General features: G+C 39.4%; 1 protein-coding gene across 4 annotated transcripts in view; it reads right to left on the bottom strand.

The window, feature by feature from the left end:
* Positions 1-18,941, bottom strand: part of SNTG1 (syntrophin gamma 1) — a 480,938-nt gene that overhangs the window by 317,828 nt on the left and 144,169 nt on the right. For all 4 annotated transcript variants that reach the window (XM_061171420.1, XM_061171419.1, XM_061171421.1 and 1 more), the window contains exon 2: positions 18,419-18,493. The gene's annotated coding sequence lies outside the window, so the exon portion shown is untranslated. The remainder of the gene's footprint in view (positions 1-18,418; positions 18,494-18,941) is intronic.

Below are 18,941 nucleotides of genomic sequence, written 5' to 3'. Positions count from 1 at the left end.
GCTTTGCATCCCTGCTGTAACTGTCACGGGCACCCTGGAAGAGGAGTGAGATGGGCTTTGAGTAGACCAGCCCCTATATTCACCACGGGTTCCAGACAGGACCATGCACGAGCTGGACAGCTGCTGATCTGCATTCATCCTTGTCGTCGTTTCTCAGGATCTGCAGCCACAAATGGGGTTTGGTCCTCTTGGGCCCAAATCCCCCAAAGGTTGCTCCACCAGAATTGTGGGCTTAACTCTGATTTAGTTGACTTGCTTTTCTGGGAGCACATTAGAAGTTGGGTCCTAATCCATTTTGTTTCAACAGTTTTGTCTAACTAAATAAGTAAAAATAAAAACTTTTAAACACAGAAAGGAAAAAAATACTTCTAACGAATGGAAGAAAGTCTCTCCCCAAGAAAGTGCATTCCATACTTAAGCATGACTAAGTCTCCTTGGATGTGACTTCTCACGTAAGATGACCCTAACCATAATCTACAAGCAAATTCTCTACTAAGCATTTCATGTGAAATTTTCAACAAAAATGAAAATAATTTGCCCCCAGGGTCCCAATGACCGAGTGTTGGAAATAGACATTAACTCGGGCAGTTTAGCTTTGAAATCCCTTCACTTTTCTACTATATTGTTTACTTTCTGCTGACAGATGTGAACCTCCTCATGACTATGATACCAGAAAATCCAAGATCATAATAACTTGGACTGTAGGGAAAGTAAGGGATCACAGAAGAACACTTTGATTCCCTGAATTGCAGCATTAATAGCTGTTTTTTGCTGTCTTCTCAAACTATTCAATAAAAGTTCTAGAAGCTTCACATTGTTAAAAGAAAATATGACATAAAGGAAGAAATGGATGCTTTACTATACTTTGCTGATGATATTAATATTTCTGGCGATAATTCTGTCTCCTTTTCTATTATAAACACTTCCTCAATATCTATCATCTGTCACAAAAGTAAACTAGCAGGGCTGGGACTGCACCAGATTTACGTTATGAAACACTGAAGCAAGAAGGATGCAGGGGCCTGCAGAACCAGAGTGGGCTGTGCAGCTGCCTGAAGATTACACTGAGGACGGAGAAGGTCTCTAATTCAGTTCTACTTATCCTGTACTGTCTTGTAAAATTACTGGCCGTCCCATTTCCAGAGAAATAATCAGTAGCAGCTCAGGACACGGAAAAACAACTGCTGGTAGGACAAGCTGCCCGAATGCATGATTTCCCCTCCCCACCTGCAGAGCCCGCAGGTTTAACTTGGAGATGCTGTTTCTTTCTAATAGTCTGAAGTCAGTTACTGACACGAGGACTTGCCTGGTGCAGGGGCAGCAAACAGGAGAGCTGACCACCGTGCCGTGTGGGGTGTGCTGCCATCTGACGTGGGGCTCATCCTGAACAGAAAACAAATGCGTAGAAACACTGCAAAGCCAAAGAAATAAACACAGTGGTGCTGGTATGGCTCCGGACACCAAAGGAACACAATGAGGAGATTTAAGATGGACCAATTTATGAGTTGCAACTAAATATATAAATCAAGATGCCACCAAAATCAATCAGAAAAACTTATTGTAGAGCAGATAATATTAGGAAAAGTTCTACAACTACGGGAAAAAACACCGTGTCCCCACATAACTTCATATTCAAAGTTTTAAATGAGATGCACTGAAAACCTTAATATGGGAGAAAAAGCAATAAAGATAATAGGACATAATGAAGTAGAATTTTTTTTCTCCACAGTAATAGTTTGGTTCACCATTCTGGAGAGTTATCTGGCAATACAAAATCTAATTATGTATATGCAAACCTTAGGATAAAGGAAATGGGATCCTAGGTAAAAATTCTAAAGATATTCTCATACAGGGGATAAAAATTCTTGGATTTGGAATTTTCCTTTTTCACTTAATATGATTTATGTTACAGGTACAATGCGTATAATTTATTGAAAGTACATATCTAAGTTTCTCTAAATGATAAAAACACACTGACATTCAATTTGAAGTAAATTAAATACTATATGTCTTCCACATTTTTTCCACGGTATTGGAAGAGTCAGAAAAGTAATTCAGTTAAGATGATTTGCATTCCTCGAAAGAGAATTTCAATAAGTCAAATTACAGTTAGAAAACAATGTTCCCTACGTCACCCATTCGCCTCTCATGGTTCCACTGAATAAACAGTTGTTATCCACATGCTTCCTGCAGATTTTAAATTATCACATTATTAAATTTCAAAAATCCATACTAGAAAAGGTGTAATGAAAAGATGTAAATCAGATAATAAAACCAATGATAACCAAAAGCATATGTAGAGGAAGTGAGTAGATTCTTCCTAAAAGCTCAGAATTTACCAACAAAAAACATGTTATTAAAACATCAATTTTAACGAAGAGTGTAGTTCACTTACATCTTGAGATAAAATTTTAATATCAGTAATTTGCTTACAGATCTTTATCCACCAAAATATATGAAGGTGATTAACTGGAGTTCATTTCAGGAGTTCCATGAGCTCAATACAAAAAATTCTCTTGTTTATTCTAATGTCATTATTATTTCTGATGCTGTAGTTGGTGGGACTGTACTAGTAAATTACTTCTGTAAAATCTTAGAACACCTCACCTGACTTGACCAATATCCGCAAGAGTCTTTGACCAAGTGTCAAAGAAAAAGTACTGAGATAGTAGTCAGAAGGCCAGGATGGAAACTTGATTTGCTGTTTTGCTGGATATCTAGTTGTTTATCTATACAACATTCTTAGAATTACTGAGGGTATGAGGTTCTTATGAAAACTGAATGACTGAATGTTTTTTATAGAACAGTTTATAAAAACTGAAATGCACGATGTTAAAGAACAAACTTGTCATGATTGGTAACGGGCCAATTTAGAACATTTCTAGAAGCAACCTTCAAGCTGTCTTTTCCTCTTATCTGAGCTGTCTCTATTCGCTGCCTTATCCAAGTCTGGCTGGTTGAAGAATGTAACCTTTATCTGTTTTCAATTATTTGGACGAAAATGTCTTCAGCTTTTTTATTCAATGTAGAAGAGCACAAAGAGGAAAGAGAAAAGTTTTGGGGGGGTTCTATCTGGCAAGTAGATGTGAAAATGCTTGACGCATATATAAGCGGCAGACAGAGACAGAGATTCTACTGTGCTACTTATTTTCTTAAAGATTAGAAATTGACAGAAAGCCTACTTTAGCAAAAAGCTTGTTATTTATATATAACTATATATAATACACACTATCTATACAACCACATATATAAACACATGTACATATATATAAAACATATATGTACCTATAACCATATACATACATATGACTTATCTATCTCTACATATATCAAGATCTACCTCTTGCTATCTATCTATTCATCTATATCTATTTATCTAGCTCTGTATCTATTTTTCTATCCATCTATCTCCATCTAGTTACTACTCAATATGTTAACGCATTTTTAATTACAGCTAATTGCAATTACCTTGTGGAAAATCACCAACTCACAAAGGGAGGCATCATAAGAAGAAAAAAAAGGAAGAATTTATACTACAAAATATTCTGAAAATAATTAATAAAATGGCATTAGTAAGTGCTTACACAACAGTAATTACATCACTAATGATCAGATAAATGCAAATCACAACCACAATGAGATATCACCTCACACCTGTTGGAATTGTTATTATAAAAAAAGACAAGAGATAACCAGTGTGTGAGAGAGTACAGAGACAGGGGACTCCTTGTTGATTGTTGGTGGGAATGTAAATTAGTTCAGTCATTATGGAAAATAAATGGAGGGTAAAAATTAAAAATTTTAATTTTTAAATAAAAATTGAACTACAATATGATCCAGCAATCCCACTTTGAGGTGTGTATCCAAATGAAATGTAAACAGGATAACAGGATACCCCATATTTATTGAAGCATTATGCACAATAGTCATGATAGGGAACCCTCCTAAGTGTCCATAAATGGATGAATAAAGAAGATTTTGTATATATGCAATGAACTATTATTAAGCCACGAGAAATAGGGAAATCCGCCATTTGCAACAACATGGATGGTCCATGAGGTCATTATGCTGTGAGGTAAGTCAGAGAAAGAAATGCTGTATGTTTTCACTTATACATGGAATCTGAAAAAGCCAAACTCATAGAGACAGAGAGTGGAATGATGGTTACCAGGGGCTGGGGGTTGTGGGAATTGAGGAAGTGTTGATCAAAGTTTAGAAGATGACTAAACTCTTGGGGTCTAATTAATGCATACTACTGTGTTTATAGGTAGCAGTACTGTACAATATACTTCAAAGGTGCAAGAGAGTAGATCTTAAAAGTTCTCACCACAAAAAAGAAATAATAATTAAGTGATGTGATGGATGTGAGCTTACCCTACCTTGGTGATCATATATAAATCTATCAAATCATCACCTTGTTCACCTTAAACTTACACAATGTTATATGTCAATTAAAAACATTCTTCCACTAGAAAAAGAAATTAACCAGAAGAGTAAATTGTAAAAATGTCACTTCACACTAAGGTGATAGCTCTGGATGGATGTTCTAGAGAGAACCTATTCAAGTTGAGACATCACTCTTCAGAACTTTCTTAAAAAAAAAAGCAAACAAGAAAGAAACACAAAAGAGATATAATGCTCTCCTCAGGATGCAAGCATTTTTTTCCCTCACCTCAGAGTAACTTATACAGCAGTCAACTGAGGCTGTGATTAAAGCAAGAAGAACACAGGTGTGTAAGTGCCTGTTCTCACTTAGGGGGCTCTGCTTATTCAAATGCAAATATGGACAAAGAACCCCTGGAGAGTCTCCATACCCAGAATCGCTGAGAACTACATTAACACTATCTTAAAACAAAGCCATGAGTAGACACTGAGTTTAGGAAAAATTGCCTTTTTACATATGCAATTAAATTCTCTCTACAACCTAAAGCTATTATTTCTGGAGGGAAGCAATTATTCCAATTCTACACATATATTTATATAACCAAGATCCTCTTCAGACACATTTCTGAGGATTTTTCTCCTCATTTCTGAGAGCATTTATAGAATATCAATAATAGTGCAATTTATTTGTATTAATTTTAATTGACATCTAATATTTAATTATATTTTTAGATCATTCTGGATGTTATTATCTTTGTTCAAATAGTTAAAGGTCTATACAGGAACATACCATAGTGCCTCAGGGAAACTTAAAAGCATTACAGCAAGTTCCCTGGTGAAGAAAGCATTTAACTGCTAAGTTATTTATTTATTTATTTTTAACATCTTTATTGGAGTATAATTGCTTTACAATGGTGTGTTAGTTTCTGCTTTATAACAAAGTGAATCAGTTATACATATGTCCCCATCTCTTCCCTCTTGCATCTCCCTCCCTCCCACCCTCCCTATCCCACTCCTCTAGGTGGTCACAAAGCACCGAGCTGATCTCCCTGTGCTATGCGGCTGCTTCCCACTAGCTATCTGTTTTTCATTTGGTAGTGTATGTATGTCCATGCCACTCTCTCACTTTGTCCCAGCTTACCCTTCCCCCTCCCCGTATCCTCAAGTCCATTCTCTAGTAGGTCTGCGTCTTTATTCCCGTCTTGCCCGTAGGTTCTTCATGACCATTTTTTTTTGTTTTTTAGATTCCATATATATATGTTAGCATATGGTATTTGTTTTTCTATTTCTGACTTACTTCACTCTGTATGACAGACTCTAGGTCCATCCACCTCACTACAAATGACTCAATTTCGTTTCTTTTTATGGCTAATATTCCATTGTATATATGTGCCACATCTTCTTTATCCATTCATCTGTCGATGGACCCTTAGGTTGCTTCCATGTCCTGGCTATTGTAAATAGAGCTGCAATGAACATTGCGGTACATGACTCTTTTTGAACTATGCTTTTCTCAGGGTATATGCCCAGTAGTGGGATTGCTGGGTCGTATGGTAGTTCTATTTTTAGTTTTTTAAGGAACCTCCATACTGTTCTCCATAGTGGCTGCATCCATTTACATTCCCACCAACAGTGCAAGAGGGTTCCCTTTTCTCCACACCCTCTACAGCATTTATTGTTTGTAGATTTTTTGATGATGGCCATTCTGACCGGTGTGAGATGATATCTCATTGTAGTTTTGATTTGCATTTCTCTAATGACTGATGATGTTGAGCATTCTTCCATGTGTTTGTTGGCAATCTGTATATCTTCTTTGGAGAAATGTCTATTTAGGTCTTCTGCCCATTTTTGGATTGGGTTGTTTGTTTTTTTGATATTGAGCTGCATGAGCTACTTGTAAATTTTGGAGATTAATCCTTTGTCAGTTGCTTCATTTGCAAATAGTTTCTCCCATTCTGAGGGTTGTCTTTTCGTCTTGTTTATGGTTTCCTTTGCTGTGCAAAAGCTTTTAAGTTTCATTAGGTCCCATTTGTTTGTGTTTTTATTTCCATTTCTCTAGGAGGTGGGTCAAAAAGGATCTTGCTGTGATTTATGTCACAGAGTGTTCTTCCTATGTTTTCCTCTAAGAGTTTGATAGTGTCTGGCCTTACATTTAGGTCTTTAATCCATTTTGAGTTTATTTTATTTATTTTTAAAATTCTGATTTATATCATTCTGCTATCTATTAAACTGTTAATTGTTAGAGCAGTTCATACCCACTTGCAGTTTGTATAAAACAATATCATTTATTTTAATTTCTTTGCCTCAGTCTATTTATTTCTTATCTTCTTTATATCTGTTCTCCTTCCTGATGTAGAAATAATATTATAATATAATAATAAAAATATAATATAAGATAGAAGAAAAGCATGACTAAACATGACCTTTTCATAAAACATTAAGACAGTTTTTATTTGAAAGCAAAATTTTCTACAATAATTAATGTATGAATCTATAGATTTCTTTTCTCTTTTTTCTTCCTCTTCCCAATGCTCAAGATTCTTTCCGTAAACCACTTATTTAATATAAAACATTTTTTCATGTCTGCCCTGCTCAATGTGCTCAAAATAATTAATGATCAACAGTCTCTCTCACTGAAATTACTGAGTTATGAGCAGGAAAAGCTATAGCCCTAAAATGAGAAAAGTTGAGTTAATTAAACAAGGGAGCCATCAGACTGAGGTGGCTTTAGTGCCTTAGCAGCCTACATAAGCAAACCAAAACCGCAGCCTGAAATGCGTCAAGGTTAAGAAATCAAAACCTAAGGATAACCAATCAGAAACAGCCAGAGGCTTTTCCAAACAAGGCAACAGCTTATACAGCTGATCTCATAATTTCCTCACTCCACTTTTGCTGCTTCTTTCCCAGCCCCTGTGGGTGGAGGGCTCCTAACCACTTCAGGTTTGGTGCTGCCCGAACGAAATCAATTTTTTGATCATATAAATTCTTAAAATATTTAATATGTCTCAGTTTATCTCTTAACAGTAGCAAATAGAATACCCCTCCTTGACGTTGTCAAGTTACTCCCTAACGTTACTCGTAAGCTCACACCACACTCATCTGGTCCTTGTCCTCCAAGCTCATGTAAATAATCCTAAGTACACTGGCATTGACACACACGTGCACGCGCGCACACACACACACGCGCACACACACACACGCACACACACACACACACATGCAGTATTACAGGTTTCATGCTGGACGAGGCCCATCCTAGATCTGAACAAGGACATGACCTTGTATTACACAGAAACATTCTTACAATTTGATGTTTGTTTGCAGTCATTTAAATGACACTCTGGGCTGCTAAAGATCAATGAGCAAACAGAATTCTGAAGAAAATCATAAACAATGTTAACACACTATGAGGGAGTTAACATTTTACTAAATATCTGTAAATATGCTTTAAAAATGATTAGACCATTTCCCTGAAATAGGTGGGATCTGACCCTGTTCTGAAATAAAGTTTTTATGGAATTTAGATTTTTCAAGAATATGATTAAAAAATACCTGATCCAGATTCAATGTATTCTGGATGCACAAGTGTGATTCCGAAGGTTAATCTAGCAGCATGACAAATCTCGGAGGACGTGGGTCACCAGGGTGCTGTGGTGACTTTCCCCTACCTTCTGGCCCTGGTGAATGTGTTGGGTGGCCATGACATTATTCATCAGACCATAGGAGACCAGGGTATTGCACCGTCACCATCCATCACTCTAAACCCTTTTTCATTTTTTCAAATAACTAAGTTTATTGTTCCTCAGTATCTCGCTATCGCTACTAAATTTTCTCCATCCTCCAGCTTCCAATGTTACCCCTTGTTACTTTTATTCTTTTAAATGCGGTAGAGTGAGAAAAGAGAGGGACTGCTTGGATTCAAAACTACAGCGGCATGCATTTACAAAGGCAAAAACGCTCAGCCGACAAAAGCATCTCAGATTCTGCACACACACAACGGCTCCGAGGATAAGTAGCTGCAGTAAGTAGCGATAAGACAGGCTCCCCAAAAAGATGCTGAGGAGATCACAGCCATGATCCTGGTAGAGGGAACTGTCACTATTACCATCAAAAATGATGACTGTCATGATTAGAAACCCTGCAAGAGTCTTCACTTTCCAGTGAAGTGGGGTCCTCTTGTTTGACCAGGAGGGTTGGCAATGTCAAGGCTAGGTGATGGCTTTAGAGTGTGTGTTTTCTGAAGACCCTGAAAATAACTTTACCTTCTGACTAGTCCGAAATCTGTTGGTCTAAACTCCAACATTATTAGAGCTGAAAACATTTTCAAAGTTATGCAACGCAAGAAATTCCCCCGCAGATACACGTTTCTGTGTTATTTCTCACACTTTGCTGTTCGCTGTTGTGTTCCTCGAACAGCTGCTGTGTCTGCAGCTCTCTGTAATCCTGGGGGCGCCTCTAGGGTCTCTCAGAACACTTCCTATGTCAGACTCCTGCACTGTAATGAATTCTCTTTATCCTTCTTACTTATGTGGTTTTAAGTGGTTTAAATTAATTGATCCCTTCTTATCTAATTGGCTCAAAGAGAGAGGTCCAGAGTGAATAACTCAAACAAATAGGATCAGAAACGGCACTGAGAACTTTAGATGAGACACCAGCCCTGGCCAACACCTGGGATGAAACCTCGAGAACACCCTGCAGAGGGCCCAGCACGCTGGGCTCAGATTCCTGACCCACAGACACTTGGAGACAATAAATACAAGTTATTGTAAGATGTTAAGTTTGTGCTAATTTAATACACAGCAATAGGTAACTAAAACAAAGACCAAAAATAAAATTATAGACAACTTTTGCTGCCATGACAGCAGACAAAACTTTCTGTTAATAAGAGGGTTATATAAATTAATAAAGAAACTCAAATCAAAGATACACATACACTTACATTTCTTTGTCTTTGTATGCTGAATCCAATTTTTTCTAAAATCTAAACTAAAATGTATCTACTTTGGTACACCATCTTTCATATCTTGAAGAACTTATCAAATTGGAATCTGATGCACATTTTATAAATAAATAATATTCTAAGTCAAAAGCATCAAGTTTTTCACCGTTGAAAACAAATAACATTTTCTTTTTAATCACATAAATAATAGTCACAACACAGCTTTTGGTTCATCACTTCAATTCATGCAACGAATTTAACATTAAAAGGTATGCAATGAAACATTTTAAGGGCAAGAGTAAAAGTAGAACATAATGAGGTGATTCTCTAAAAATAGACTTTAATTAAATATATTGTCAAAATTTAAAACAACAAGTTGGTCATTGGTACCCTTTCTTTGCTGAGAGATTCTAACAAATTTTGGCTCATGGAGTGAAATATGTTTCCACCTCAACATAAACTATAGGTATGTCTTCTAACTCCTTGATGTACAGTGGATACTTGTAACCATTCATAATTAGGGCAGTGGCTGGAAATGAAGTTTCTAGTGGTTATTCTAAAGTAACGTACTTTGTTATGCTTTATAATTCTCTTAAGCCATTTCTAGATTTAATTAAATGTAGAATGCATAAAATTTCATTTGAAAGCAAATCTTGTTCATTTGCAGGACTGGGGTCTGTTCACAATAATGTCATATAAGCTTTTCTTAGCCTTTCATTCGTGCCACCTTGTTCATCTTTAAATCATCAAATGAATATCAGGTGTAAAGCGATTAGTAGAGGGCCTCCATAAAAGATACTCATTAAATTGTAATAATTCATATATCTTGTTACCAAGGACAACACTAAACCCTTATCTTACGGATTCAACTCTTAGAGTTTTGTGATGTACTTTATAAAGAGGATAACTACCCCTTTCTGAAAACAGCACTGAAATCAGAATAGCTATTTTAAATAAATTATACTGATGTATGTTTCTACCAAGGAATTTGTATCTTTATATTAATATAGGAAGATGGAGTACTCAAAGGCTTTAACAAGGTACCTAAAATAATGTAAGCATCCTGGTTGTATCTGAGAAGAAATTAAGCTTTCAAATGACAAAAGGTGAATCTAAGCCACGAGGAAGGTCTTCTAAGTAGAATCACATTTTAGTATTTTTTTTAAATGTTAAAAATGAAGCTTTGCTTTAAAATTAATGGACAAATACGCCAATCATTGCTTACTTCACCTGTTTATAGGTATTTGAGATATCGTACAGATTTAGCCCTTTTGTTAATATGATAAATAAAGCAAATGAGCACACTGTAAGAGAAAGGCATGATTAACTTTCTATTTTTCAAATTTATTTGTATTCTCAAAAATAATCCTATGCCTATGCCTGTAGGCTTGCCACCTTAATCCTTAGGGAAAGTGTGATTAGAACGTCACAGTGGATTGGGGCTAAGCTCCTTATTGTACAGATGTAATAACTGAGGCCCAAAGAACAGAAGTGCATTTCCCAATCAGAGAACAGGAGAGCTGGGCCAGAGGCCCCCATCTCCCAGGCCAGTAGAATCTGAGGACAACAAACTGCTTCTGGTTTTGTTCTTAAAAAAAACAACTAATCAGACACAAAAACCTTTCGTTGCTATTTTCTGCTCTGCTCAGAGTGAGTGCCAGGCAGCCGGGCACTTTCGCCAGGACATCCATGGGCGGCCTGGGCCGCCCGCTCTCAGCAATCCAGCCACACTTAGCCATGTCCATGGTCTCAGACTCCACGGGGTCTGGTAAGCGCTGGGAGGTAAGAGGGTGCAGCGGGATGTAGAGACCCCACCCTTTACTGTCCTGTCATCGTCTACGAATTTACTGAGGACAAACATTTAACAGTAATTGGTGTCACTGGTCTCATCTCCAGAATGGGTTCCCCTCATAGTTCTGTGTTAAACGCATGGGGTTTTCAAAACAATTTGCAGTTAATTAACCAAAGACAGCAAAGTAAGTGATTTGCCAAACTCTTTCAAATTGCACTCTGGGAGATGAACTGAATAATGGCCCATTCACCTGGAGCATGGGAACAACCAGGGCCAAGAACTCAATGTTTCAAAATTAATAAAAATTCGCAAAGCGTTGCTCTCCCTTGTCTTACAATGTTGATTCTGATGAAACAAAATGAGAATAAATACAATTTTTAGAGTAGAATTTTGGTCTTTTTACCATCACCAAACAGCTACATTTAATGCAGGCAGTTTGACACCTCTCTGAGTCTTTTGTTTCTTGGAAAATCACAGCCTAATATTAAAAAAAAAACAGCCTAATGTTTTTGACAAAAAGTTCCATAAACCTGCCAGCTTTAAAAAAGAATGAGTATTTATGACATATGGCAAGACAGATGAAAACAGAATAATTCTGAACTGGTAAAATCTGGAAAAAGAGCAGTAAAAGAAAAAAATAACAAACTACTTATCTAGAAAGTACTCTAACCCAGCACGGCTTGTGGGCCACAAAAGGCCGTTTGTAATGTAATTGCACTATTCTACCTAAGCTCAATTCACTCTCATTATCTCGTCACTCCACCTTTTTCCTACAGACACTCCGGCCACCTTGCTTCCTCTACTGCAGAAGTGAACAGGTGGCAGCCCCTCACTTGGCCTGGGATGCTGACTTGCTAACAGCTCTTGCCCCAAAGGACCAGCCTGCTGATCTGTGACGTGGGCAGGCTCTGCCGTCTGCGTCGCTAGGATGTGTTAACTTGCGTACACATCTGCAAGAGGGTGCAGAAGATTTATTGAAAGAATACACCTTTAAAATAAAGACCCTGGCAAATGTTATGGAAAAAATAAGAAGAGAACCTGCTGTGACCATACCTGAGGTTTTCAAACAGAATAGAACATCCATTTGAATTATGACGTGTTACTTAGGTATAGCCAAGTCTTTATGTCTTTCCTCAAGAGAAACAGTTCAACTGGCGCTATGCATTTCCAACAGACTGGGAACAGGCATCCCCTGACTGATGCTACCAAAGTTGTCAACAGCGACTTAAATCAGTACGTACTTAATTTTCATTGCACACAACAACTGTCCCTTAATTTAGCAGAGCAGGTTGGTTGCTTCAGCAGCCATCTGAGTTTGTGACACAGAAATATATCTTTTGGAGATAATCCAAAATATTCCTTTACTTTATTTTTTAGTATGACACACTGAATAAAAATCAATCTGAATTGTAATTTGAAGAGCAGAAAACATGAAACATGAGTTTTACTAGTTTTGTTCTGACTGACCTCTTCAGTCAAGGAAGGTGATGACTATAAAGCACAGTTAACAGCTGAATTTTGCACCACACACATCATCTTATGCAGTGAAATATAAAATTGTTCTAGGAAGAATCAGAAGCAGAAAGCATGGCCTTCCCCTGTAAAGACCCAGCTACAAATCACTGGACTGCGGGCTCCACAGAGGCAGATTTATATCTTAACCATATCCATGGTATGTAGCGGGTACTCAATACACGCTTGTTGAATTGATGAACGAATGTATGAAAGCTGTCAAATAACTGTTACGGATAATTTAATCTTAAAAATAGAAAATGCTCATAACGTAACCAAATGCTGCCCATTGTTCACAAAATAATCTTCACTCCAATGTTCTCTAGAGGAGAATTAGCCTAGGTTAGAACTTAACTCAGGAAAGAATTTAGAATTAAGATTCAAAGAACCTCAGTTCTTAGGTCTGCTACTGACATCAGTTTGAAATCTTTTCTCTTTTTATTTTTATGCTTTTTTGTAAAGATACTATATTTTGTGCATAGAATATTCAATATTCGTACTAAAATTGAATCTCTCCTGAAATGTACTGAGCGTTCGGTTCTGCTGTGTAAATGGCACACGCAGGAGTCCGGGCAGGGCCTCAGAGCACCGAGTAGCCTGGAGTGGGACGGCCGTCAGCTCCCCTTACCCACAGAACAAACTCAGGAAGAAGCAGACGGGTATCAGTTGACAAATCGCTGCACGGTCAACTTACACCTTGCTTTGCAACGTAAGTCACCCGTCTCAGTCTCTAGTGGTTCTCAACGTGTGCTCCCTGCTTCAGCAGCACCCGGGAACTTTGAGAAATGCGAATTCTCAGGCTCCAGCTCACACTTACTGAATCAGAAACTCTGGGCCAGGGGCCCAGAAACCTGAGTTGTGACCAGCCATCCGGGTGATTCTAGTGTGTGCTCTATTTTGAGAAACACTGATTGATCTATGACATCTACGGGTATTTTAGAAAACACAGTAAAGCCATAGGCTAACAGTGAGCAAGTGTTTCCATTCTATTAATTTCACCCGTAAATCCATCTTATCCGTGTTGGATTCAGTATGTTCCTCCCAAGTTTCCAGGGTCCAGGTGGGTGGAGGCTGTCAACAGCCCCTTCCACAGTAAAGGACAGGCTGTTGTTTCCGGCCCCTCGTACTGTTTCTGCTGGGCCGTCTTTGGGCTCTGGAATGAACATGTACCTGATGTGGGTAGAGAGCGGCTAGTGTTGAGTTGGACTCAGAAGCAGCGCGGGCTCAGCACCGGCTCCAGGCGGTCACGCCGGCTGCTCCGTCAGGGCCGCGTGATGTGACCGATCAGCCAGCGCTTGGCGCACCGGCACAGACAGGGACGTTGTGTGTAGCGCCGGTCTTACAGATGAAATTTTGCATCATTTCCTTACCTTTAACATTTTTATACACATATTAGCAACCACATTGAAAAAGAAATAAAGTGTAAAAAAGGAATAGTGAAGCTATTAACCATTGTCCATCGTACTAGCGTTATTTTCTTCTCTAAATACTCAAGATGGTGACTTGTTGAAGCAGTGATGTTGTAAATACCAGTTCAGCTCAATTCAATTAAACACATAATGAGAATGTACACTGCGTAAATAGTGCCTTACGCACCTGCTGAGTGCCCTGTGCCGATCTGTGGAGGTGGAACAGGAAAACGCTAGCCAGGTGGTGGTTCTTGGAGCTTTAGTTTGTGCAAAGGCGGATGACAGAATTACATCGAGATAACTAAAAGGACCAGCGGTCACATTTATGTTCAAGTCCATTAGGAAAATCAAACACAAGGATCAGGCTCAAAGAACCGGACGCAATATCTGAGGGGTGCAAGGTGCAAAGAAATGGGTGTGGAGACTGGAGAAGGTATAGGGACTCAGGTCTGAGCCAGGTTAAGTTCACTGGACACCTGGTCCAGGGTGGTCACCACCAGCAGCGTTAGCCTGGAGACCCAGGGCTCAGACATCAAATAACTAGGACTGAACAAGGACTATCAGAAATAAAGCAAATGCAAGCCTTTCTCTCTAAGATTTCACACTCTGGTAGGGAAAACGGACAAACATAATCTAAAATGTTATCATGTAAGTGTAGAGAAAAATGTACTTAATTAGGATTAGGACACCTGAAAACTTTGTGCAAGATGGTGGGATTTGTGTTTGGGTCTTACATGGTAAGAAGGCTTTTAACAGAGGGAAGAGGATTCCCTTGAATAATCAGTACCACACAGAGTTCACAGCATTGAGGAAAGATGAGATTTAAGGATGAAACAAAACTAGATCCAGATAGCAGCAATAAAAATAATCACCAGAAAATGGGTGAAATGAGAGAAAGAGTGGTGGTTACAGACTTTATGAACAACTGGAATTCCAAGAAGTAAGAAATGTCCAGTGGTATGGCTGCACTTTGCAGAGAAGTGGAGGACGGCGTGGAATAAACACTGACCAAGTATATGCTATGATTTGAAGAGGCTCCATACTGTATCTGTTCACTTGTGCATGCGTTTGTCTTGTTTTAAACCGCATTTTCCAATTTATTAGCTCCAAAACTTACATGTTAGGCAACCACCTAAAATTTCCTTAAGGTTCTCAGCGTGTGTGAGTGTGTGTGTGTGTGTGTGTGTGGAAAGAGAGAGAGGAAGGAGGGGGCAGGCAGAAAAGGAGAAGAAACAAGAAATCTCACTCAGTTTCTCCCATGGCTTCTTAGACTTTCCCTCATAGAACTTGCATAAATTATAACTACTTAAATTTTCTGTTTTTAACTCTTTAATGTCAGTGTCCCCTACCAAGTATTGCTCATAATGTGTATTTGCCTGGGAGGGTGTTAATAAACTTTTATTTTGGAAGAAAACATCTCTACTTACTCCGAGAGTATATTTTAAAGTGTCTTGTAAATGTTTGGGTTCCTAATTTACGAAGACACTATAAAAGTTTAATATGAAAAACGAAGATAAAATGCCGCAGCTGACGCTGCCGGTTGCTGGCGAGGATACAGAGCATCGGGCACTCCCCTCGCTGCTGGCAGGACTGGACGACAGCTCTACAGCTTCTTACAAAACTGTCTACATTCTTACCATGGATGCAGCTGTCGCACTAGCAGGTATTCAACCAAATGGTTCAAAAGTGTATTAACCCTGCACCTGAATGTTTATAATAGCTTTCTTCATAATTTCCTTCTTAGGTGAGTGAATAAACAAACAGACGAAGGAAGAAACGTACATCTATAGAGTGGCATATGACTCAGCTTAAAAAAATCACCTATCAAGCCACAAAAAGACATGATGAATCTTAAATACATATTGTTCAGTGAAAGAATCCAGGTGAAAAGGCTTAAACACTGGACATTTGGGAAAAGGTAAAACTGTAGAAATGATTAAAAATCAGTGGTTTCCAGAAGTTTAGAAGGAGGAGAGGAGAGCTGAGTAGGTGAAGCAGGGAATATTTTCAGGTGGTGAAACTCCTCTCTCTGATACTATAGGGGTGACTTCCTGACATGGTGCATTTGTCAAATCCTGTGGAACTTGGCAGCACAGCGGGAGCTGTAATGCAGATTAAACCAGTGGTGGCTGCGCTGCTGGTGCCTGTGAGGGCACAGTGGTTCTCCCTCCCATGAAGCCAGCCCCGCCCCTGCTTCAAGGTCAGTGTTTGCCCAGTGAGCTTGGACCCCTGCACTTTGGCTTGGTACCAGCATCTCGGAGTCGGCTCAGGAAACCAACGAGGCTGGACCAGCTGGACTTCGATGACTCCTGCTCTGTGGGAACGGCAGAGGCCGTGCTACCGATGGGCCCTTGTACGCAGCGGAGGGGAGCCCTCAGGGACGTTAGGAGACAAGGCACGGACTGCAGCAGAGGCTTTATCACCTGGGCACGGGTGGCCATCCCCAGGACTACCCCAGCCTGCAAGCAAGGAAGGCAGCTGCCGCGCAGAAAGTAGGAGGGCCGAGTGGAGGTGGGAAGTAGGAGAACTCGGTCCACACTCGCAGGAGGGCATCACAGCCTCATCAGTTTAGCTGCCACATTCCAGGGCTCCTCCAGTTCTGTCCTGCAGCTACGATACCGCACGCAGCATTTAAAGTGATAACATGTATGAGACTTTATTTTAGAACTTTTCGTTGTTTCCTTTATCACCAAAGGTATCTCACGGTGACCTTAAGACTTTCCTGTGAATCTTCTTCACAGCCAGACACAGATGCATAAATATACTGTGTTTTAAGACCTGAGAGGCTGCCAACAGGTCTTCAGCGGCCAGAATTATCCAACATTCTCTTGACTGAATTTTCCAGATAAGGGAGAGATGGGATTATCAAGACTAAAGCAGCCTAGATTAAAATCTGTCCATGAAGGAAAGCAATGCCAGGAGCTTCCAGAAATCCACCCATACTGACTGGGAGCTGGAAAGGAGAGTAATCAGAGGAATTGACCCTAATGTAGCAGACCTTTATCTATGGAAGGATGTCTTTGAAATACACAGAATGCAACTCCAGAAATACTGTCATCAACTTATTAATTTTTCTGAAATATTTATTGGGACCCTGTACATGTTGGCATGATAGTAGATCCTGGAGTCACAAAGAGAAACTAGAGTTTTTTCCTTCAAACTCTCATGGAAATAAAAATAAGCAAAAACCATAATGTAAGTCAGCATCCTCGTTTCCACACCAGAGATCAGGGTCCCCAGACACCAGGGCTGGAGCCACACCTCCCACTGGCTGCAGAGTCATCAGATCCCCTTGTAAGCAAGGCTGGTGGAGCGCAGATCAGAGTTAGAAAGCGTGAAGAAAGTTGCTTGAATATGAAGTCAGTCTTGGACTCAAGACTAAGCGTCTTTGCATTTGACAATTGTGTCATTTTTTCCATGATAGACAATACAGTCAGCACAACTAGAAGTAGAGATGTTTTACTAGTGAAGCCAGTGGTTCTAACCTCACAAATATGCCTGAAAGGACTGGGAATTTGAATAACAAGTCTGGAGGCAAATAGGCCAACGGAAGTTACTTCCTGTGAGCAGATGTGACATTTAACACAAAGAGGGGGCAGAGCAAGGACAGATGAATCAAAGTACAAGGTCAAAGGTCTCAAACATCTTCACAGCACAGAAAAGCAGCAATAGCTTCAAACTTACCAGTTCAGCTATTACGTATTTGTATTATAGTAACCTTGTTTTGGCAACTAGAAGGAAAATGCCCAGGAAGGCTGGAACCTCCTGAGCCTGGTGGGTAGGGCAGCAAGCACCATTCGCGGGCAGGGGACCCAGCTGGAAGGGCAGCTCACACAATGGCTGTCCAGTGTACTCTTGCTCAGGGGGCTATTTTCCATTCAAATGGGAAGCCAGTCTAGCTGTAAGCGTGGACAGACAAGTGGGAGGCACAGGTGAAATGCTACAGGGCAGGGCAGAGACTATAAGAAATCCATCAACAGTGCCTGCTGAGACACGTGCTTTGTAAGGACTCCGTGCGAGAGCAGGCGATGCGGGTAGAGTGTGTGTTATAGACCAAGTGTAGCATTTGTCCTCCTCATTTATCCTCTCCTGTGACTGCAGAAGGTGTGTCGAGGCTAGGAATAGCCACCCTAAATGAAGTTCCATCACCCCCTTTACAACTGCCTTTGCCCCCTCGTCATTTATAACATCTGACCTGTCCTGGGCTGCAGTCGGGGTTTGCAGGGTACGATACTTTGAAATCCTGTAGAATGGGCTTTGCATAATGTGAAGTGAACACATACAATACCTGATGTTGGGAAATTCTAAGTAGGTAATAAATAACATTCTCTGGCAGAGCAATAACTTTACTCACAATGACTTATTGAAAAGTAACGGTCTTACTTGAATTTCAGTAGAGTAATATTTTCCTTTTGCGGAGGTCACTTCTCTGGCAATCTCAACATTCTGGAGGGTAGTCTAGATGCAGAAGGCAAAAATAAAGGCCTGTGAGCATTCAAAAGAGAAAGAGTGAAATCTATACACTGAAATGTACTCACTTTATCCATAAGGAACACATGCATCCCATTCACACTTATATCACATATAATTTTACGACATTTTCTTGTCAGTTTCTCTCAAAGCCTTGTGAATCATCAAGAGGAGAAATAAGAATACAACAAAGGAGGCAAAAATGTGCAATGGGGAAAGACAGCCTCTTCAATAAATGGTATAGGGAAAACCGGACAGCTTCACGCAAAAGCATCAAACTGGACTACTTTCCCACTCCACGTACACAAGTAAACTCAAAATGGATTAAAGACTTAAATGTAAGACCTGAAACCAAAAAATTTCTAGAAGAAAACATAAGCATTATGTTCATAACATTAGTTATAAACATTAGTCTTGACGTTAGTCAAACATTACT

This window comes from Eubalaena glacialis, chromosome 17, assembly GCF_028564815.1.
Source record: "Eubalaena glacialis isolate mEubGla1 chromosome 17, mEubGla1.1.hap2.+ XY, whole genome shotgun sequence".
NCBI lineage: Eukaryota > Metazoa > Chordata > Mammalia > Artiodactyla > Balaenidae > Eubalaena > Eubalaena glacialis.
The sequence above is the reverse complement of the archived record's forward strand: the minus strand, read 5'-3'. Positions and strand labels throughout refer to the sequence as shown.